Genomic DNA, 24,548 nt, shown 5'->3' with positions numbered 1-24,548 from the left:
CGTGCCAGCATGAAGGTTTTCACTTTCCAGCTGGGGGTTTGCCCACGTCCCAGATAAAGGCTCCAGGGCCCCAGCAAAAGTGTCTTACGCCAGCATGGAGGTGTTCACGTCCCAGAGGGGTTTTCCCACGTCCCAGCCGGAGGTTGTTCAGGGCCACAAGGGTCCCCCCCAAAAAGGGTTTTCCCCTCAGGCCCAGCATGGGAGGGTTCCAGGGCCAGAAAAGGCCAGGGCCAGCAGGAAGTGTTCAGGGCCAGCATAAAAGGTCCAGGGCCAGCATGGCGTCCCCTACGGGTGTAGCCCAGGGGATGGGGTTCAGGGCCCAGCATGGGGTTCACGCCAGGGGGAGGGTCCCGCCAGACATTTAGCGGGGTCCACGTGCCAGCAGGGAAGTCCACCCAGAGAAGTTTTTTCAGGGCCAAAGGGAGGTTTTTACGGCAGCAGGAGTGTCCAGCCAAGGAGACCCCACTTTAGCATAAGGTTTTCCCACGCCAGCAGGGAAGGACCCTCAACCCCGTCCCAAGGAGGTTTACGCCAGCATAAAGTGGTCCCACGCCAGCAGGGCGTTAACGTCATGGGGGTTCCCACCCCAGCAGGGGGTTGACCCCCAGCATGAAGGGGGTTTTCACTTTCCAGCTAATTTACCCACGTGCGGCAAAAGGGTTTTCCCACGAGCAGGGGAAGGCCCCACGCCAGCAGGGAGGGCTCGCGCCAGATGGGGTTCGACGCCAAAGGTTCAGGGCCAGCAGAAGGTCCCCAGGCCAGCAGAAGGTTCCCCAGGGCCAGCATGGGGGTTTGTCCCAGCTCCCACGTGCCAGCATAAATTTTCCCACCCGGGAGGTTCACGCCAGCAGGAGTGGCCCAGGGCCCCGCGGAGTGAACCACGTCCCAGCATGGAGGCCCCAGGGCCAGAGGGGGTTTTCCCACGTGCCAGCATGGAGTGATTCCCCACGTGCCAGAAAAGGGCCACGTCCCAGCAGGAGTGTTCACGTGCCAGAGGAGTAGCTCCATGCAGCATAAGTGTTTTGTTCTACGTCCATTCATTATGTTATCTCACGTGCCACTATGTCTCCACGTGCTAGCATGGAGTATCTCATCAGTCGCCAGTCTTGAGTGTAGCTGTCCTCACGTGCCCTTCTCCTGCCAATGTATTTCACCTCTCCAGCTATGTGAGTACTTCACGTGCTCAGCACGGAGTAATCTCATTGCCAGTACTGAGCGTATCACTTACCCGCCACATGGAATATCCCTGCGCCAGAACTATGATTCTGCTACTAGCTAGGTGTCCTGCCTAAATGCATGGAGGTCATCCCACTGCAGCATGGAGTGTTGTCTAACGCAGCAGGAGGTAAGCTTCGTGCTACATGGAGTGTTTTCAATCAGCATCGCCAGCATGGAGTGTTCTGCACCGCCAGATGAGTGTTGTTCTACGGCTGCATGGAGGTTGTTCACGACAGGCATGAAGAATAGCTGTTGTTCCACGTCCATGTATAAGCTGTTGTTTCACGCTAGCATGGGCTATTACGATGATCATTGAGCGTTCTACGCCTAGACTGAAGTCTTCCCGCTCTAAAGATGGAGTGCTTGTTCACGGCTAGCATGGAGCTGTCCGCTGCCATTGAGAGTGTCTCTAAATATAGCATGTAGTTATTTCACTGCATTAGAGGTATGTTCAGTTAATGGAGTTTATTAGTCATATGAGTTGTTCTAATCATAGAAGTGTTAGTTAGATAAATGAGTGTTGTTTCACGTCTAGCATTGAGTATTTTCTAATAAAAGAATAAGCTTCCACTGCCAGCATGGAGTGTTGTTCTACCTAGATTGATATTTTCATTGTGTTACATGATGTATTCTAGTGCTAGTTACTTGAGTGTTGTTTTTACTGATGACTGCATGGATTTCACTGCTAGTACATGAGTATGTTCATGCATTATGATATTTTCCACGCAAATTAATGTTGATCTCAGTGCAGCATGGAGTATTCATGCACATGGAGATACGTGAGCATGGAGTTCACGCGAGAGGGGGTTTTCACGTGCTAGTCATGACTCGTTCCCACGCGCGGCACGGCGTTGCCCACGTGCCAGCATGAAGGACATCACGCAGTTAATGTGACGATAGCTCGCCCAGACGGGTTGTTCAGTCAAACAGTACCTGGTAGGTGTCACGCTAGCATTAGTGTTCTCCGGCCAGCAATGTTAACAGCAGCATGATGTGTATTCACGTCAGTCGGAGTGTTCTACGCCGCATGCGTTGGTTCTACGTGCTAGCATGAGTGTTGTTCTCACGTGCAGAGGAGTGTTCTACTGCTAGCATGGAGGTTTACTGCTAGCAGAAGTGTTGTCTCCACGTTGCCACGCGCAGCATGAGTGTGTCTACGTGCCAGCATGAGTGTCCTACGTGCATGGAGCGTATCACGTGCCAGCATGAAGAGTCCCACGTGCCAGCATGAGGCTTCTACGCAGACATGGTTCGTGCCAGCACGAGGCGTTGTCCCACGTGCCAGCATGGAGGTATCCACGTGCAGCATGGAGCGTGTTCTACGTGCCAGCATGAAGGTTGTCTCACGGCCACAGGAGAGTTCCACGTGCCAGCATGAAGTGTATCTACGTACAGCGAGTGGGCCCATGCCAGCATGGAGGTCCCACGCCAGCATGGAGGAGTCTCACGTGCCAGCATGAGGTTCACGTGCCAGCATGGAGTTGTTCTACGTGCAGCATGGAGTGTACTCACGCCAGCATGAGCGTGCTCACGTGCTAGCAGGGAGTGTTGTTCTACGTCGCTACATGGAGTGTTTCCACGTGCAGCATGGAGTTCTCACGTGCAGCACGGAGGTCTCTACGTGCAGCATGGAGGTGCAACGTGCAGCATGAGGTTCCGTGCCAGCATGGAGGTATCTACGTGCCAGCATGAAGTGTTCTCACGTGCCAGCATGGAGTAGTCCACGCAGCATGAATGTAGTTCACGTGCAGCATGAAGGTTCATACGTCCAGCATGGAGGTTCCACGTGCAGCATGGAGGTTCTACTGCAGCATGGAGTGTTGTTCTACGCTAGCATGAGGTTATTCACGTGCCAGCTGAGCGTCCACGTGCCAGCATGGAGTGTATTCACGTGCCAGCATGGAGTGGTTCACGTCAGCATGAACAGGCGATATTCCACGTGCTAGCATGGAGGGTTCACGCCAGCATGGAGTGTGTTCAGTCCAGCATGGAGGTGTCTCACGTGCCAGCACTGAGGTTTTCTACGCGCAGTCGGAGTGTTTCACGTGCCAGCATGGATGTCTACGCCAGCATGAGTGTCTCTACGCTAGCAGGAGGTTCACGTGCAGCATGGAGTGTCACTGCCAGCATGAATGTGTCCTGCCAGCACGGAGGTGGTTCCCACGCCAGCATGGAGGTTCCAGTGCCAGCACGGAGTTCACCGCCAGGCATGGAGTAGTTCACGTGCCAGTATGAATGTGTCTCACGTGCTAGCATGGAGTGTGTCCACGTGCCAGCATGGAGGTTCTCACGTGCAGCATGGAGTGTTCCACGTCTAGCATGGAGTGTTTCCACTGTGCTAGCATGGAGTGTTTTCCACGTGCTAGCATGGAGTGTTCCACGCTAGCATGGAGGTTGTCACGTGCTAGCATGAAGTGTGTCTCATGCCAGCATGGAGTGTTCTTCCACGTGCCAGCATGAAGTGTATCACGTGCCAGCATGAAGTTGTCTCTACGCGCAGCAGGAGTGTTATTCCGTGCAGCATGAGGTTGTTCTACGTGCCAGCATGGAGGTTCTCGCCAGCATGAGGTGTTCACGGCCAGCATGAAGTGTGTCCCACGCCAGCATGAGCGTTGTTCACGTGCCAGCAGAGTGTCTCCACGCTAGCATGAGTGTCCACGTGCCAGAAATGAATGTTCTCAGCGCTAGCATGGAGTGTCTCACGCCAGCATGGAGTGTCTCTACGTGCGTACGAGGAGGTTCCACGTGCCAGCATGAAGCGTCTCTACGTGCTACCATGGAGTTCTACGCAGCATGGAGTGTAGTCTCACGTGCATGATGTTCTACGCTAGCATGGAGGTTCACGTGCCATGGAGGTGTTCCCACATGCCAGCATGAAGTGTTGTCTCACGTGCCATCACGGAGTTTTCCCACGTGCAGCATGGAGTGTTCTACGTCCAGCATGGAGATCCTGCCAGCACAGAGTGTAGTTCACGCCAGTGGAATGATCTCACGTGCCAGCATGGAGGTCTCTCCTGCCAGCATGGAGGTAGTTCCACGTCCAGCATGGAGGCCCACGTGCTAGCATGGAGGTTCTACGTGCCAGCATGGAATGCTGTTACATGCTAGCATGAAGGTTCTACGTGCTAGCATGGAGGTTGTACGCCAGCATGAGGTTGTTCACGTGCCAGCATGGAGTTATTCACGTGCCAGCATGAGTGTTCTACGTGCTAGACTGAGTGTTGTTCTACGCTAGCATGGAGTAGTCTCATGCCAGCATGAAGTTTGTTCTAGCGCCAGCATGGAGTGTTCTACGTCAGCATGGAGTGTTCTTCACGCCAGCATGAGAGTGTTTTCTACGCCAGTCACGGAGGTTCCAGCTGCCAGTATGGAGGTTCACTGCCAGCATGGAGGTTCACGTGCCAGCATGGAGGTATTCCACATGCCAGCATTTAGCGTTTTCTACGTGCCAGCATGGAGTGTTTCTACTGCCAGCATGAAGTGTTTCTACGTGCCAGCATGGAGTATTCCACGTGCCAGCATGAGGTTATTCACGCATGCAGCATGGAATGTATCTACAGTGCCAGCATGAGTGTCTCCTCAGTGCCAGCATGGAGGTTTTCACGTGCCAGCATGGAGTATCTTTACGCCAGCATGGAGGTTCTACGCAGTACGATGTGTAGTCTCATGCCAGCATGAGGTTCTCAGTGCAGCATGGAGGTTCACGTCCAGCATTGAGGTTGTTCTACGTGCTCAGCAATGGAGGTTATCACCACGCCAGATGAGTGTTCCACGTGCCAGCATGAGTGTTCTGCCAGGCCAGCATGAAGTTCCTACGCTGTAGCGGAGGCTCCTCACGGCAGCATGGAGTGTTGTCCAATGCGCTAGCATGGAGGTTGTCTCACGTGCTAGCTATGGAGTGTTATCTCACGTGCCAGCACGAAGCGTTGCTCACGTGCCAGCATGAAGTGTTGTTCTACGTGCCAGCATGAAGTGTTCCTGTGCTAGCATGAGGTTCACGCGCCTATACGAGTGTCTACGCTAGCACTGAGGTTCTAGTGCCAGCATGGAGGTTGTCTCACGTGCCAGATGAAGTGTTCCCACGCTAGCATGGAGGTTGTTCTACGTGCAGCATGAGTTTTCCACGATAAGCTGTTGTTCTACGTCCAGCATGAGTGTTGTTCTACGTGCCAGCATGGAGTGTTGCCATGCCAGCACTGAGTGTTTCACGTACCAGCATGGTAGTGTCTTCACGCGCCAGCATGGAGTGTTGTTCTACGGCCAGCATGAGGTTGTCCACGCTAGCATGAGTGTTCCCAGCCAGCACTGGAGGTGTCTCACGTGCTAGCATGATTTATTCCACGCCAGCATGAGTGTTGTTCACGTGCCAGCATGAAGTGTTCTACGCCAGCATGAAGGTTGTTCCACGCCAGCATGGAGTGTAGTTCACGTGCCAGCATGGAGTGTGTTCTACGTGCAGCATGAGTGTTCACGCCAGCATGGAGGTTGTTCCACGTGCCAGCATGAAGTGTTGTTCACGCCAGCATGGAGGTGTCTCCACGTGCCAGCAGGAGTGTTCTACGCCAGCATGAGTGTGTCTACGTGCAGCATGGAGGTTCACGTGCCAGCATGGAGTGTCTCACGTGCAGCATGGAGGGTCTCCACGTGCCAGCATGAAGGTTGTTCCACGTCCCAGCAGGGGAGTGTTTCTCACGGCTAGCATGGAGTGTTCACGTGCCAGCATGAGTTTCTCCAGTACGGAGTGTATTCTACGTCAGCAGGAATGTCCCAGTGCAGCATGGGGGTTCTGGGCCCAGCAGGAGGAGCCCCAGCAGAGGAGTGTTCACGGCCGGGGGTTTACGGAGCAAAGTGTTCATGCCAGCAAAAGGGCAGGCCCCAGCAGGGAGGTTCACGGCAGCATGGGAGTGGTCCCAAGCATGGAGTGTTGTTCTACGTGCTAGCATGGAGTGTTCTACGTGCTAGCATAAAGTGTTGTTCTACGTGCTAGCATGGAGTGTTGTTATACGTGCTAGCATGGAGTGTTCTACATGCTAGCATGGAGTGTTGTACGTACTAGCATGAAGTGTTGTTCTACGTTCTAGCATGGAGTATTGTTCTACGTGCTAGCATGAAGTGTAGTTCTACGTGCTAGCATGAAGTGTTCTACGTGCTAGCATGGAGTGTAGTTCTACGTGCTAGCATGAAGTGTTCTACGTGCTAGCATGGAGTGTTGTTCTACGTGCTAGCATGAAGTGTTCTACGTGCTAGCATGAAGTGTTCTACGTGCTAGCATGGAGTGTAGTTCTACGTGCTAGCATGGTGTTCTACGTGCTAGCATGAAGTGTTCTACGTGCTAGCATGGAGTGTTCTACGTGCTAGCATGGAGTGTAGTTCTACGTGCTAGCATGGAGTGTAGTTCTACGTGCTAGCATGGAGTGTTCTACGTGCTAGCATGGAGTGTTCTACGTGCTAGCATGGAGTGTAGTTCTACGTGCTAGCATGAAGTGTTCTACGTGCTAGCATGGAGTGTTCTACGTGCTAGCATGGAGTGTAGTTCTACATGCTAGCATGAAGTGTTGTTCTACGTGCTAGCATGGAGTGTTGTTCTACGTGCTAGCATGGAGTGTTCTACGTGCTAGCATGGAGTATTCTACGTGCTAGCATAGAGTGTAGTTCTACGTGCTAGCATGGAATGTAGTTCTACGTGCTAGCATGGAGTGTTCTCCGTGCTAGCATGGAGTGTAGTTCTACGTGCTAGCATGGAGTGTAATTCTACGTGCTAGCATGGAGTGTTCTACGTGCTAGCATGGAATGTAGTTCTATGTGCTAGCATGAAGTGTTCTATGTGCTAGCATGGAGTGTTCTACGTGCTAGCATGGAGTGTTGTTCTACGTGCTAGCATGGAGTGTTGTTCTACGTGCTAGCATGGAGTGTTCTACGTGCTAGCATGGAGTGTTGTTCTACGTGCTAGCATGGAGTGTTCTACGTGCTAGCATGAAGTGTTCTACGTGCTAGCATGGAGTGTTGTTCTACGTGCTAGCATGGAGTGTTGTTCTACGTGCTAGCATGGAGTGTTGTTCTACGTGCTAGCATGAAGTGTTGTTCTACGTGCTAGCATGGAGTGTTCTACGTGCTAGCATGGAGTGTTGTTCTACGTGCTAGCATGGAGTGTTGTTCTACGTGCTAGCATGAAGTGTTGTTCTACGTGCTAGCATGGAGTGTTGTTCTACGTGCTAGCATGGAGTGTTGTTCTACGTGCTAGCATGGAGTGTTCTACGTGCTAGCATGAAGTGTTGTTCTACGTGCTAGCATGGAGTGTTGTTCTACGTGCTAGCATTGAGTGTTCTACGTGCTAGCATGGAGTGTTCTACGTGCTAGCATGGAGTGTTGTTCTACGTGCTAGCATGGAGTGTTGTTCTACGTGCTAGCATGGAGTGTTCTACGTGCTAGCATGGAGTGTTGTTCTACGTGCTAGCATGGAGTGTTGTTCTACGTGCTAGCATGGAGTGTTGTTCTACGTGCTAGCATGAAGTGTTGTTCTACGTGCTAGCATGGAGTGTTCTACGTGCTAGCATGGAGTGTAGTTCTACGTGCTAGCATGGAGTGTTGTTCTACGTGCTAGCATGGAGTGTTCTACGTGCTAGCATGGAGTGTTGTTCTACGTGCTAGCATGGAGTGTTCTACGTGCTAGCATGGAGTGTTCTACGTGCTAGCATGGAGTGTTCTACGTGCTAGCATGGAGTGTTCTACGTGCTAGCATGGAGTGTTCTACGTGCTAGCATGGAGTGTTCTACGTGCTAGCATGGAGTGTTCTACGTGCTAGCATGAAGTGTTCTACGTGCTAGCATCTACGTGCTAGCATGGAGTGTTCTACGTTAGCATGAAGTGTTCTACGTGCTAGCATGGAGTGTTGTTCTACGTGCTAGCATGGAGTGTTGTTCTACGTGCTAGCATGGAGTGTTGTTCTACGTGCTAGCATGAAGTGTTGTTCTACGTGCTAGCATGGAGTGTTCTACGTGCTAGCATGGAGTGTTGTTCTACGTGCTAGCATGGAGTGTTCTACGTGCTAGCATGAAGTGTTGTTCTACGTGCTAGCATGGAGTGTTGTTCTACGTGCTAGCATGGAGTGTTGTTCTACGTGCTAGCATGGAGTGTTCTACGTGCTAGCATGAAGTGTTGTTCTACGTGCTAGCATGGAGTGTTGTTCTACGTGCTAGCATGGAGTGTTCTACGTGCTAGCATGGAGTGTTCTACGTGCTAGCATGGAGTGTTGTTCTACGTGCTAGCATGGAGTGTTCTACGTGCTAGCATGGAGTGTTCTACGTGCTAGCATGACTATGTGCTAGCATGGAGTGTTCTACGTGCTAGCATGGAGTGTTGTTCTACGTGCTAGCATGGAGTGTTGTTCTACGTGCTAGCATGGAGTGTTGTTCTACGTGCTAGCATGGAGTGTTGTTCTACGTGCTAGCATGGACGTGCTAGCATGGAGTGTTCTACGTGCTAGCATGGAGTGTTGTTCTACGTGCTAGCATGAAGTGTTGTTCTACGTGCTAGCATGAAGTGTTGTTCTACGTGCTAGCATGAAGTGTTGTTCTACGTGCTAGCATGGAGTGTTCTACGTGCTAGCATGGAGTGTTCTACGTGCTAGCATGGAGTGTTCTACGTGCTAGCATGGAGTGTTGTTCTACGTGCTAGCATGGAGTGTTCTACGTGCTAGCATGGAGTGTTGTTCTACGTGCTAGCATGGAGTGTTCTACGTGCTAGCATGGAGTGCAGTTCTACGTGCTAGCATTTGCTGTAGCTCTACAGGCTAGCACAAACTGTAGCATGGACGGCCATAGTCCATGCAAAGAGAAGAGGCTAAACAAACTTTGTTTTCTTAAGTATACAAGGAGCGAACTCCTTGTACAGAGAGACACGTCCCGTGGGTGAACACGTCGTCACGTGACCGACCCATTAACAGCTAAAATAGGTATTTTTTTAATAATCCTGCTGGTTATTTTAAGTTAGCGTAATCCATAAGAGTATTTGTGTTTATCCTCGTTGGTTTTGTATTTCTCGTCAATTTTGTCTTTTTTTTACTGTGTGATTTACGTACACACACACACACACACACACACACACACACACACACACACACACACACACACACATACACACACACACACATATATATATATATATATATATATATATATATATATATATATATATATATATATATTAATTAGCTGTGACTGCTGAGTGACCTACGAGTGCAAAGTGCTCCGTTAATGTCGCAACTAAGACTACTATTACTACCTCTACTGTTACTACTACTACTGCTATTGATTTTATTACTTATTTTTTATTACTTATTTTATTGATTTTATTACTGTTACTGATACTACTGATACTATTACTACTAATACTACTACTGAAACAATTGATCCTAGTACTGATACTACTACTACATCCCGAATAGTTGACACACCATTAGCGACATGGACACTCTCCCCAGCTGTCTCAAAAGGCATCACGACCTTTACAATGATTATTATTTAATTACAGAAAATCCAGGATGTTTTTTATGCACAAAATGCTGCCAACTTCAGTAACTACACACTTTAGTTCTTCACAGCTGTTAGTAGTGTTTCTGGATGCCTAAACACTACGACATTGTTTTATGTACTATAAACTCGAGTCGTAATGAACGATTATCAGTGACTACACGGGTCACAGTGTAAAATCTTCATGGTGTAAGCTTCGCTGCTCGTTGGTAAAGCGTTAGTCTTGCTACTGCAAGGACCACGGTTCTAGTCTCCCGTCCCTTCTGTTCATATTTTGTGAAGTTAAAATGAGAGAGGTTAGAGAAATATGCAGAAAATAAGTCGAGGATATAGAGATAGGAAAAATGGCATGGAAGGGTATGAATGCACAGCAAGACTGTCTATGCCATATTTGTATATGGGGAGGAGAAAGAAACAGAGGAAGAGATTGTATGATGGAGTAGTTAGTGCCAAATACGATGACAGAGGAGGAGGGTGAGGAGCAGGAGCAGGAGAGACAATATTGATTGCGAAACTCAACGAATAAGGAGAATTAAAAAAAAGGAGAGAGGTGAGGAAACACTGAGTAGTGATCAGTCAAGTTGTGGCTGTTAGCGTGAATGTTTACCATCTAGTGTTTGGCCTCTGGCGTGTGGGTGGTGTTTGACCCTTTCTTGTGAGGGGCTGAGGAGTGTTTAATCCGTATGTGGGGAGGGGGAAAAGAAACTGGGGTTTGGCTCAGTGTTTTGGGGTGGAGTGGGACGTATGGAAAAGTATTTGACCCTTTGTGTGTGGGAGAGAATGTTCAACATTCTCCACTTCTCAAAGTGCTGTAGTGCATATGCACACTACAGTAATAAATATAAATATAAATAAATATATATATATATATATATATATATATATATATATATATATATATATATATATATATATATATATATATACAAGGAATTCGCGAGAGCATGCGAAATATACACAAACACTGATCTCTGGCTGAAGGAGACTCGAACCTACGAACCTTAGGACAAGGTACGCAGTGCTTTACCAATCTACCCTGAAACACCCTACCTGAGAACTCTAGAACTGCAGACACATTCATCACCTTCAAAACTACCATTAGAAAACATCTTATTTCCCTGATACACCCCGTCAACTAACTACACGAATACCACCTGTTGGTTCACACTTACACATTTGACCATAAACAGAAATATTAATCTCAATCTTAAAATAATGAATCCTGTGATACTCCAATACTGAAACTATGTACTGTGCCAAAACAAAAACATTCACATTGCTAAACTCACAAACTAGTATTTAGTCACTTAGCCATAATACCAACTTACCTCATAATTTGTAATATTTTAAAATAAATAATTAAACTAAGTCTGCCCGAAATGCCTAGCCATGCTAGGTGTTCTAGTGGTACACTCTGTAATCATTATTTTACTACATGTAAACCACACAATAACCAAATTCTGTAAACTCAGCATTGTAATCCTTATAGAGAATAAACTTTGAATTGAATTGAATTAGGGGAATTAACAATACACCCCTGGTGGTCTTCAAGAGGGAGCTGGAGAGATACCTAAAGTCAGTGCCGTCTCAGCCGGGCTGTGGTTCGTACGTTGGACTGCGTGCGACCAGCCTGATCAACCAGCTTGGTTGATCAGGCCCTGATCCACCGGGAGGCCTGGTCAAGGACTAAGCCGCGGGGGCGTTGACCTTCGGAACACCCTCATGGTAGACTCCAGGTAGATAATGTTCATCTAATTGATGGTGTTTACTGAATCGTAGATTTTTTCAGTGGAGAAAATTAATTTACAGAAGGTACAAACACGCGCGGTGCAGCACTTAACATTAACACTAAATACAAGGAGTGAGATGATAGTGAAGGAGAGGCGAGGGTGACCACTATCACGTTCTGCGGTCAAGAAGATTAACATGAAGGAAGGGAGGGAGGAGTGAAGGAAGAGGAGTGTGAAGGGAAGGAAGAATGAAGTAAAAGAAGGAATAAACAAATCAAAGAATGGTTCATCTCTCCCAGACGAACACTGATCCTCCTCAGTCATCCTGAAGATTCACTTGCCTTTAATGGCACAATTATATCGTTTACTGCCTTTATAGCGGATGGTCAACTGCTGAACAAATAAACACACACACACACACACACACACACACACACACACACACACACACACACACACACACACACACACACACACACACACACACACACACACACACAAATTGGCCTGACAACACTGGAGGACAGGAGGGTTAGGGAAGACATGATAATGACATATAAAATGCTGCGAGGAATTCACAAGGTGGACAGAAACAGGATGTTGCAGAGATGGGACACAGAAACAAGAGGTCATAATTGGAAGTTGAAGACTCAGATGAGTTAAAGGGATGTTACAAAGTATTTCTTCAGTCACTTAGTTGTCAGGAAGTGGAATAATCTGGTAAGTGTCGTAGTTGAGGCAGGAACCATACATAGTTTTAAGAAGGGGTTTGATAAAGCTCATGGAACAAGGAGAGAACCTAGTAGCAAAGAGGCGGGGCTAAGAGCTATGAATCGACCCCTGAAATTACAAATAGGTGAGTACACATACACACACACTAGCACTTGCGACATATGCAAGGATAGCTAATTTCACAGTTTCCTTTAGAAACCTCTTCGCGGCTTATATTAGGCAAAAAGGGGAGTATACAGCATCAGAATTGAGCCTACACCTGATTAAGCACATGCATAAAACAGAAAAGGTCCAAAGATTTGCAACAAGACTAGTCTCAGAGCTGAGGTGATTGGATTATGAATAGATACTAAAAGAACTGAACCTTATGACTTTATTATAGTGATTAGGGGAGACATGATCACGACATAAAAGATACTGAGAAACTCTGACAGAACAGAGAGGGATAGACCTTTTGAAATGAGAGGCATAGTGGACGAGAGGTCATAGATGAAAACTAAAGACATATGAGCCACAGGGATGTTAGGAAATACTTTTTCAGTGTGTGGGTAGTAAAATGAAATGAGCTAGATGACGACGTGTTAGAGGTAAAATCGATACACAGTTTCAAAAGAAGGTATGATAGGGCCCACGAGGCCAGGAACCAATAATGATCCGAAAACATAAGTCGGTGATTACAACTCGGCGAGTACACACATGTATACATACACAGATCAGGAACGCAAATGGTAAGGGCTTCGTGTCACCAAAGGTCTGAAAGGAGTGTTGTATGAATCACAAGAAAACAGCTTTACCACGTCACTAAAAAAAATAAGAAAAATGGCTAACGCACCACCCCATCCCCCCCCCCCCCCCCCCCCCCCCCCAAAAAAAAAAGGGAACCACGAATGTATTCCTGATAGTTAAGCATGAGGACAAAAAAAAAATCCGATTTTGCGGAGAATAATAGATGGAGAAAGATCGGAATACGACATGGGAAGACTGCATTAATGACAAAAATGGTTACTGGGGATCTCAGCCCCAGCCAATAAGTGCAAAGCTATGGAAATCGGAAAGAGAAATAAAACCCAATTCAGAGTATATTCTTGGGAAGCAGCGGCTGTAAACATCGAACAGGATGAAAGACCTCGAGATAAGCGTGTCTGGAGCACATCGCCAGAGGCGCCCAAGAGTGTGACTTGTTCTGGACTCTGTAAGCTACATATTGTGAACCTGTCACAACTTAGGCAGCACCAGCCTGATGACAGCACCAGCCTGATGACAGCACAAGCCTGATGACAGCACCAGCCTGATGACAGCAGCAGTTTGATGACAGAACCTGCCTGATGACAGCACCAGTTTGATGACAGCACCGAAGAGTAACGGAGCTGAGAGAGCTAACCTACCAGGAGGGACTGAAATAACTGATGCAGGTAATCATAGAGCATTAAAGAACAATTCAGAATAAGATACCACCGTACAAGAAACTTGAAAGCTTTGCTAGGACAGTCTTTGAAAGAGAACCACAACAGAAAACAGCTTGAAAATGCGACGGTCTGGAGTTTTGAGACTCTCTGATCGCTGGTTCTATCCCCACCTGTGGTATGGTTTCTCTAAGTGTAGGTGAGTAAAAAAACAGATGTACAAATAAATGTTAATACACAATCAATCTGGAACATGGTCTTCTAAGAATTTCCTGCGCGTGAGTCAGGTCACAACATTATAATTATATGGTAAGAGTGACGGCAGTGTCTGGTCCTTGGGTCGTCGAAGTTCTCCTTCCTCACTTGTTCCTACTTCTCGTTCTCCTCGTCTTTTTAGTCTTCCTCTCGATTTTTCTGTTTTCTCTGTTTATTTTTACATAAACATAAGATATTCAGCCATATAAAACATAAAAATTAAGCATTTTTGTACATCACTGGACGGCTTGTCGCCTCTGGCGTCAGTCACTCGAAAAATATAGTGTGTACTGTGTACTCTCTCTCTCTCTCTCTCTCTCTATCTCTCTCTCCCAGTTTCCCCGCACACTGCCTCCTACCCCCCACCGCCCTTGGGCAACCAGCAGGATTATAACCGGTTTATATCAAGTTAAGTTTTCTCTGACCGGAGTCACTGGGGCGGGTCACTGTCACTTTCGCAATAATGCTTTGATGGGTAGGGTGGGTTGCTCCCTCTTTCTTTCTCCCCAACCCCCTACATTTATTCCTTTCTCATTCCCTCACTTTACTCCTATATTTCCTTTTCCCGACCTCTCACTTTTCCCTGACTGCTATCCTTCCCCTCCCTCTCTCTCCCCTATCCTATCCTCCCTCTCCCCTCTCCGCCCATTCACTGTTGCTTAATAAGTGGAAAAAAGAAGATAAAAAATTTCGACTTGTGTTCATACAACAGAATCTAAGTAATGGTTACACAAGCGGGAACGTTCCTCTCTGTATTTAATATAAGAACCACCAATATTCTCAAGACAGTTACAGTGAATAATATTAAGTCGAAGATGGACATATCTGGTCTCTATAGTTTAATTAAATAAGATTTAGGCCTAAAAAGTATGAAGAAATGCTCGTCTGTCTTCCCCATCTTACCTGAGGAATTTTTTTTTTTTGCTGTCCCTGTATCTGTTCGCTCATTAGTTTAAAATGGGTACCTGGGTGTTAGTCGACTGGTGTGGGTCGCATCCTGGGAAAAAACTGACCTAATTTGCCCGAAATACTCAGCATAACAAGCGGTTTTCTGTATAGTAGTATATCATAGATGCCAGCTAGGACTGTACACCTTGTACATGTACTTGTAGTAAATGAAGATATTATTATTATTACATTTAGCAGTCCAAGAGGAGGTCATGACATTTAACAGTTCTGCAAGCTGAACTGGAGGAACCTATGTAGGGAATGCATGTTATGGGTGATTACAGAATAATGCTTAAAAATCAGTCAAGTTTGTTTTGGAAAGGGAAAACCGTGGGAGGCTACCCTTCCGGAAGGGCAGTCAGGTGCACGCTACAGTAAGGCTGTTGTGGGTGGGTAAGGAAGGGTGCACCAGCTGGCTCCGTCCCGGTATAAACACCAACAATGAAATCGTCCACATATATAAAGACCAAAATTTCAAGAGGAAGAATGAAAGAGTGTTCATTAATGGTTATTATGAACAAGAGAACGCTAAATATATATCTTTGTGTTGATCCTTTAGACAGAACGACGTCAGAGAAGCTGTTACTGACCCAAAAAAGTTGGAGATTCGTTATATCAAAAGTATAAACTTGGGTAAGATGTGATATCACCAGGTGGTGCCATAAGCCTTTTCTAGTTCAAAATATTTTATTCTGTTGCAGTGTTGAATGTCTTGTAAGTGTATAGTGCGTTTTTGCTGAAATAATTATTGCATTCCGTATATTATAGATTAAGAATTAAATGATAGATTTAAATCGTTAAGGGAGAAAGTTTTTCCTTCAGTAAAATCGACACTTGGTAGAAAGGATGTATCACAACCCACTGACCTGCGATACAGGAAAAATATAAATGAATAAACAATGCAGCATTATCAAGTGCAAAGAAACGGGGCGGCACAAACCATTGGTGGGAAGAAAAAATCCCAAGATATCCTATCCATGCATGACCAGATAAGTCGTCACATATGAAGCACTGGACGTTCCTGGAAAAAGCACAAGTCATGGAATCGAGACTGCGAATGCCCCAGCAGGTTGTACACAAACATTTAAGGACAAAACTTAGAATTATTTTTCCCCTGGAATGTTCACGAGGCAGACCGGTGCCAGAAAGTCGCAGCATAAAGAGAGTACAGAGAGAAAACGTGTCTGTCTCGCGCTCATTAGACGGAGTCGCCAGCACCCACCGCTCCTTGCCCACACGGGTTTAACGCTTCACATGATGGAAAGTTGCCCGATAAACTTCCAGGAGACAGGTGGAAAATGGAGCTGTGCTGAACGTCTTAATTACAGCAAAAAGGCCTAGAGCCATTTACTGACGCTCGGTGGGGATACAGGAAGAGCTTGACTCCTCAAACGTAGGATCGCAAATGCAAGGAAAGGTTCTCCGAAGGATTTATGGTAATAACTGGTTAAAGCTGGAGCGACGCATTAAAGATAACGAGAGTGTTGGACAGCATCGTGGTTGATTCTAGGATCTACCACGACTGGATTTTAAAGCCCATCTTTCAGGAATACCAACCATAACTCTATGGATATGAGGCAAGCACTGTAGAACTCAACTACGACAAATTATCCAGTTAACACACGTGGAACGTGAAACACAAATTTTTATTTCCATGATATTCCTGTAATATCACCAAGACTCATGTTACGTATGGGTATACATGTATTTGCTAATGAGACGTTTCGCTAACCAATACTATAGACTGTGGAAGAAGTGGAGAGGAAATTTTGAGGTGTCTCAGTCTTGATAGCAAGCGTTCAGTCCCTTAGCCTTAATTAGTCAGTTTTATCAACGCTGATATTATCCGGTGTTTTCGTACCCATCCCTCAATATGGAAGCCAGACCTACAATTCATAATCCAAGAGAACATCCACGAATATCCAATGTAAGGTCCAGCAAGCTATTAAAATTACCTGTATAATAACACCTACGTTGCCTTGGTTTCACATTCTGACTACTCAGAACTTGGGTACCAGAAGACGTAAATTAATCAGACAAACTTGTAAATTAGTCACGTGTGTCTTATATAAACATTTTCTGAACTTCTAAACAGTTTTCACATCCTAAGAATTATATTACTGTAAAAAAAATAGTAATTTTTCGTAATGAACATCACAAGATGTGGAGATAGCGAGATTCATACCACATCGGGATGATGAGAAATACTTACACAGCTATTATCCACTTTTACACCTTCCAGTATTGTGGTCGGGATGATAGATACACCCGTCTTACTTTTGATGAACTGCCACAGCAATGACCATTTTCCACATTCACATGATATGTTTTTGTATTACGAAGCTACAGTACGAAGAATCGGCAAAATTATACAAAAAAAAGCATAATAAACACCGATCAGTGACACTCATGACCATGTGTAAATAAAGCATAAAACTGAAGATAAGAATAGAATAGTATTGTACATTTCGCCCTGAAAGTGACTTTGATGAAGAGTTTTCTATCTATGATATATATATATATATATATATATATATATATATATATATATATATATATATATATATATATATATATTTATTTTTTTTTTTTTATCACACTGGCCGATTCCCACCAAGGCAGGGTGGCCCGAAAAAGAAAAACTTTCACCATCATTCACTCCATCACTGTCTTGCCAGAAGGGTGCTTTACACTACAGTTTTTAAACTGCAACATTAACACCCCTCCTTCAGAGTGCAGGCACTGTACTTCCCATCTCCAGGACTCAAGTCCGGCCTGCCGGTTTCCCTGAACCCCTTCATAAATGTTACTTTGCTCACACTCCAACAGCACGTCAAGTATTAAAAACCATTTGTCTCCATTCACTCCTATCAAACACGCTCACGCATGCCTGCTGGAAGTCCAAGCCCCTCGCACACTAAACCTCCTTTACCCCCTCCCTCCAACCTTTCCTAGGCCGACCCCTACCCCGCCTTCCTTCCACTACAGACTGATACACTCTTGAAGTCATTCTGTTTCGCTCCATTCTCTCTACATGTCCGAACCACCTCAACAACCCTTCCTCAGCCCTCTGGACAACAGTTTTGGTAATCCCGCACCTCCTCCTAACTTCCAAACTACGAATTCTCTGCATTATATTCACACCACACATTGCCCTCAGACATGACATCTCCACTGCCTCCAGCCTTCTCCTCGCTGCAACATTTATCACCCACGCTTCACATCCATATAAGAGCGTTGGGAAAACTATACTCTCATACATTCCCCTCTTTGCCTCCAAGGACAAAGTTCTTTGTCTCCACAGACTCCTAAGTGCACCACTCACTCTTTTCCCCTCATCAATTCTATGATTCACCTCATCTTTCATAGACCCATCCTCTGACACGTCCACTCCCAAATATCTGAATACATTCACCTCCTCCATACTCTCTCCCTCCAATCTGATATTCAATCTTTCATCACCTAATCTTTTTGTTATCCTCATAACCTTACTCTTTCCTGTATTCACCTTTAATTTTCTTCTTTTGCTCACTCTACCAAATTCATCCACCAATCTCTGCAACTTCTCTTCAGAATCTCCCAAGAGCACAGTGTCATCAGCAAAGAGCAGCTGTGACAACTCCCACTTTATGTGTGATTCTTTATCTTTTAACTCCACGCCTCTTGCCAAGACCCTCGCATTTACTTCTCTTACAACCCCATCTATAAATATATTAAACAACCACGGTGACATCACACATCCTTGTCTAAGGCCTACTTTTACTGGGAAATAATTTCCCTCTTTCCTACATACTCTAACTTGAGCCTCACTATCCTCGTAAAAACTCTTCACTGCTTTCAGTAACCTACCTCCTATATATATATATATGTATATATATATATATATATATATATATATATATATATATATATATATATATATATATATATAAATATTATATATGTATATATTATATATATATATATATATATATATATATATATATATATATATATATATATATATATATATATATATATATATATATATATATATTATATGTATATATATATAAGGGACAAGATAAGAGTCCATGACCAGAAGTTCTTTGACGGAGGCATGATCTGGGATAATCTAACGGGCTCGGAAACCAGAGCTGCTCTTACCAACAACTACAAACAATCGCACTGGGATGGTACAATAGTGGAGAAGATAGCCTCAACAATGCTTTAGAGTGTGTCAGGGAAGGATTAGAGCCGCCCCCTGGCAGTGAGAGCTCTTCATGCAGCGTGGTTGCTGTTGGCTGTTGCCAACTCCAGCCTTGACACACGCCTCGACCCACAGACCAAGCGCATTGGTGTTGCCCTTCGACTTGCCGCCCCTATTCTCGCCGAACACAGGTGTATTTGTGGTAGTGAAGCAGCAGACCGATTCGGGTACAAGGGTCTTGTGTGTCGTAAATCCGATGGAAAGATTGCAAGACATGAAGAGGTTAATAACATTATCAAGAGGAGCCTCACAACAGCCGGATGCCCAGCAGTAAGGGAGCCACCCCAACTATGCAGATCTGATGACTGCCAAAAGCGTCAAGATGATATCACCTTTCAAGCCTGGACAGACGGCAAGTAGGTGGTGTGGGACTACACATGTGCATCTACCTTGGCTGATACCTGTCTCCAGTACACCAGGGAGGAAGGAGGGGCAGCTGCCAGCTTCAGGGAGCCCCAAAATTCGAGAAGATACGGAGAACTTGCCCATCATTATATGTTTGTTCCCATAGGCTCAGAGACCCTTGGCTCATGGGGAAAGAGTGCATCTAAGTTCCTCAATGAGCTAGGCAAAAGACTCAACTGGGAAACTAGGGATCCCAGAGCAGCTTGTTTTCTGTTCCAGCGGCTCCGCGCTGCTGTTCAGAGAGGTAATGCCTGCTGTATTTTGGGCACTCATTCCAGCTCTGAGGAGCTGGATGAGATATTCGCATTGTAATCAGTGACAAACACTTAACAATAATATGTACTAGACATGGATCTCTCATACCTCATGTGCTGTATATGCCATCTCTATATTAACAATGTATCTCTTAAATCTTTTGTACCATATTATGTAATAAAATATACCTATTGGTATATATATATATATATATATATATATATATATATATATATATATATATATATATATATATATATATATATATATACATATATATATATATAGTCATAAATTTATTTTATCTTTTTTATTATAGATGCACATGTACTTAGCATAATTTCTTGCTGGGTCGCATCGCCAACGCTTTTCCCCACAACTCAGTCCGCCGCCAATTTCCATCCCGTTAAGAACCAACAATGAATATTTTGACACCCAGGCTGCCTAAACCCGGGTCAATAAAACCCGCTTTATAGCAAAGCCTCACCAGCGTCCCCAGAATATACTTTTAATTAAATATGATTTATAATTTCAAATCCTAACTCGAAAGATGGAGGGAGCAGGAGCAGAAGGAGTTTCGAGCACTACAGTAACTCCTTGTTATCTGCCTCATCTCAGACACCTGATGGCTTTTATAGTCGGGTTCCAGGCAGCCAGACCCGCGCTGACTCATACAGCCCCTTATACTTCCCTCATGTCTCGCTGCTCATCACTCTCACGTCGGCCAGCAAGCATTTAGGAGCGTGCATTTACGAGTTACCTGGGCGGGGGGGGGGGCACACTGCCACCTCCTCCCCACGTTACAGTACAAGAGGTGGACAGTTTTGAGAGCGACAATTGTTTGGAATCGAAGGGAACAGGTAGCTCGGATGCTGACGTGCAGCCAGATGATGATGACACTCTTCATAACTTTACATCCAGTTTCGCTTCACACCATCTTGTTTACAATGGTGCAATGATCTCTAAAATACATCATTTTCTCCCTCGGTAAATTTTTGAGTGTTCCTTTAGCTCGTTCTTAAAAAAGAACTTGGGTTCGTTATCATGGGATGATTTTTTTGTCACGTATTAGTGGAGAACTGAAAGAAAGAAGGTTGGCAGATTGTGGTAAAGTGAACGAAGGACAGACGGAGGGATCAGCCATTGTTGGTTGAGGTGGTAGTGGTGGTGGTCCCGGCCAGTATTTATGTAGTGTCGTCTCCCAGGTGACATTTTAATAGCCGGCAGTAAAATTAGTGGCCGTGCCCCTTCACAGTACCCCTTCACAGTACCCCTTCACACCACCCCTTCACACCACCCCTTCACACCACCCCTTCACACCACCTCTTCACACCACCCCTTCACACCACCCCTTCACACTACCCCCTTCACCCTAATACGTACTCCGTTTCCCTCCATTTATCTATAATTTCTGATGTCATTATAGCTTTTACTTCTCTGCTCTCGTTTTAAAGTCGCTCTCCTCAGGCACTCATCTCTGCTGATCAGCAGTCTCCACGTAGATTCTATTACATCATCTTCACGCTGTCATCTTCGCACCGAAGGCCTCTCGCTACACCCCTAAAAGCCAATCCAATCTTCATTCCCTTGCCTCCTGATTCATTACTTCCTCACTAAATACTCTTTACACACTCTTCTCACACTGCTTCTGCCACACTAGTTGCGTTCCTGCCCTTTGTTGGTTGATCTTTTCAATTTAAGAAATGTACTCAAAATTTCTGGTAATATTTTGTTTTTCTATTCGTGACATATACACGTTTTTGTTATCTCTTTTTTTTTCACAACACGTGGAAAGTCAAGTAAACAATGTTAGAAAAAAGTGACATTAATGCATTCCTTATTTACACTTTTATGATCATGGGTGTAAAAGATAAATAACTAAAAGTACTTTAATGCAGGTCTAAGCCTGTGTTAGTAATAATGGTAGAATTACTGGCAAAATGTTAGGCAAAAGGGCACAGATGCAACAGATGTGACATGTCCCTCTAGTGTTTATAACTGCTTGACAAAGCTCCTAGAGAGCGAAACGTTGCCATAGTAAGATGTCACATTTGTTGCATCTGTCCTTTTACAAGTGTTCGTCTGTTTACATTGCAAATTGCTCTGAAAATCTCAGTATGTGCATTTAAGTTATCATAGTAAATTATAGATCTACTCGGACTACTAACTGCTATCCAATGGCATTCAAATTTTGCTTTTTAATTCTGTCTCAATATTATTTACACGGTATTGCTTGACACAGACACACTAAGGTTGTATTCGACATTTCTCTTTCTATTTTCTTTGGTTAATTTATAAGCGTCATCATGTAGAACTAATTCAAGAATTGAAATCCATAAGAAATGAACACTAATTCCTTAAACAGGATTTTAAATGTGAATTTCTGGCTACTTCAATGAGCATGTTGTTAGTTATGTGAGTCTGTGGCATTTTCATTGTCGTATACCTGAAGTATACCTGGAGAGGGTTTTGGGGGTCAACGCCCCTGCGGCCTGGTCTGTGACCAGGCCTCATACGTTAACTTTAGTGCCATTAAGATGGCAAACAGTTCAGCTGGTAATGTAGAAGCCAAAATGTTTATTCTTATGCCTAACTCAACGTGGCTGCTGTAATCCTTACCTAATTTAATTTTAACAAGAGCAGCAGCAGCTCCCAGTGGACTCTTGTTAAGATTCATTTAGTATGCAAATATTACAAATAATAAACACTAACAGTTAACACAGATTTTTTCTTGAATAAATCTCTTGCAGCTAATTTAGGAAAAGATTTACCAGACACTTGTGCATCCCCTGGAAGTCTTTATTTTGAAGACGAGTCGTCAACCAGAGGCTCTTACAGTTCAGTAGAAGAGATTATAAGCAGAAGTGAGTGAACGATAGGGTAACAATTTCCTCAGCCTTTAAAAATTTTATACTGAAGATAAAGGAAGGTGGAGTAATGTGCCTTAAACCCTTGCAGCATTATATACACAAGTCGGTGGAAGAAGAGGTAATCAGTCCCTCAGCCTGGAAGGAGTTCAGTACCTTAGTCTTGATGAATTAGAAGCAAAGACAAGGAGACAGATGCTTTTATACTCAGTCATATGAGGTGCAACAACTGAAGGAATCGTCACAGGCTGGCGGGATTACATGGTATTGGTGCATCAGACAAGTATCATGGTATACAATACCGATAATTTGATGACCGAGAGAGATGTACAACACCTGGGTACCATTAGTGTTGGTATCGTATACCATTCTTATAAGAGAGGAATTAATGGAAATAAGCCTTTTGAGGGTGATTTTAAAAACGCTATGATAAACTAATATATCTTTCATGTGCTTGCAAGGGAGTGTGTTGGAGTGCACGAGTGAGCTTCCATGCAAATGTATGCTTGCGTGCGAGTGTGTTTACAAGCTATTGTGCTTGTGAGCGAGGAATGGTCGTGTATTGTTTGTTCCCAAAATATTCATGTATTGCCGACTTTCTGTCAGTCCTAACAAACTTTATGCACCTGATCGAGGTGAATATATTGCAATGAATGGAGATATACATTTATGCGCTAGAGTTTGAGAAGACTATCTTTACCGCATCCTAAAGAGAAGCTTTACTAATCTTGCGACACACCCTAGCATGACTCCTACCTATTCCATCCACATAACCCTAAACTAACCCTTCCACATCTTGGTATAATAACTAACTAAATCTGTCGTACCCTAGGGCGACCCTGACCAAGCCTAACCTTACCCTAACAGAAATCCTTAATACACTATACTCGAAATCTTAACTAAAACTACCACACCTTAACAGTAACCTCAGCTAACACTACCGTACCTTAACAGGAACCTCAGCTAACACTACCATACCTTAACAGTAACCTCAGCTAACACTACCGTACCTTAACAGTAACCTCAGCTAACACTACCGTACCTTAACAGTAACCTCAGCTAACACTACCGTACCTTAACAGTAACCTCAGCTAACACTACCGTACCTTAACAGTAACCTCAGCTAACACTACCGTACCTTAACAGTAACCTCAGCTAACACTACCGTACCTTAACAGAAACCTCAGCTAACACTACCGTACCTTAACAGTAACCTCAGCTAACACTACTGTACCTTAACAGTAACCACAGCTAACACTACCGTACCTTAACAGTAACCTCAGCTAACACTACCGTACCTTAACAGTAACCTCAGCTAACACTACCGTACCTTAACAGTAACCTCAGCTAACACTACCGTACCTTAACAGTAACCTCAGCTAACACTACCGTACCTTAACAGTAACCTCAGCTAACACTACCGTACCTTAACAGTAACCTCAGCTAACACTACCGTACCTTAACAGTAACCTCAGCTAACACTACCGTACCTTAACAGTAACCTCAGCTAACACTACCGTACCTTAACAGTAACCTCAGCTAACACTACCGTACCTTAACAGTAACCTCAGCTAACACTACCGTACCTTAACAGTAACCTCAGCTAACACTACCGTACCTTAACAGTAACCTCAGCTAACACTACCGTACCTTAACAGGAACCTCAGCTAACACTACCGTACCTTAACAGGAACCTCAGCTAACACTACCGTACCTTAACAGTAACCTCAGCTAACACTACCGTACCTTAACAGTAACCTCAGCCAACACTACCGTACCTTAACAGGAACCTCAGCTAACACTACCGTACCTTAACAGTAACCTCAGCTAACACTGCCGTACCTTAACAGGATTATTATTATAATAAAAAAGAAGCGCTAAACCACAAGGGCTATACAGCACCCTAACAGGAACCTCAGCTAACACTACTGCACCCTAACAGGAACCTCAGCTAACAC

Source organism: Cherax quadricarinatus, chromosome 12, assembly GCF_038502225.1.
Source record: "Cherax quadricarinatus isolate ZL_2023a chromosome 12, ASM3850222v1, whole genome shotgun sequence".
In the NCBI taxonomy this organism is placed as follows: domain Eukaryota; kingdom Metazoa; phylum Arthropoda; class Malacostraca; order Decapoda; family Parastacidae; genus Cherax; species Cherax quadricarinatus.
The sequence above is the reverse complement of the archived record's forward strand: the minus strand, read 5'-3'. Positions refer to the sequence as shown.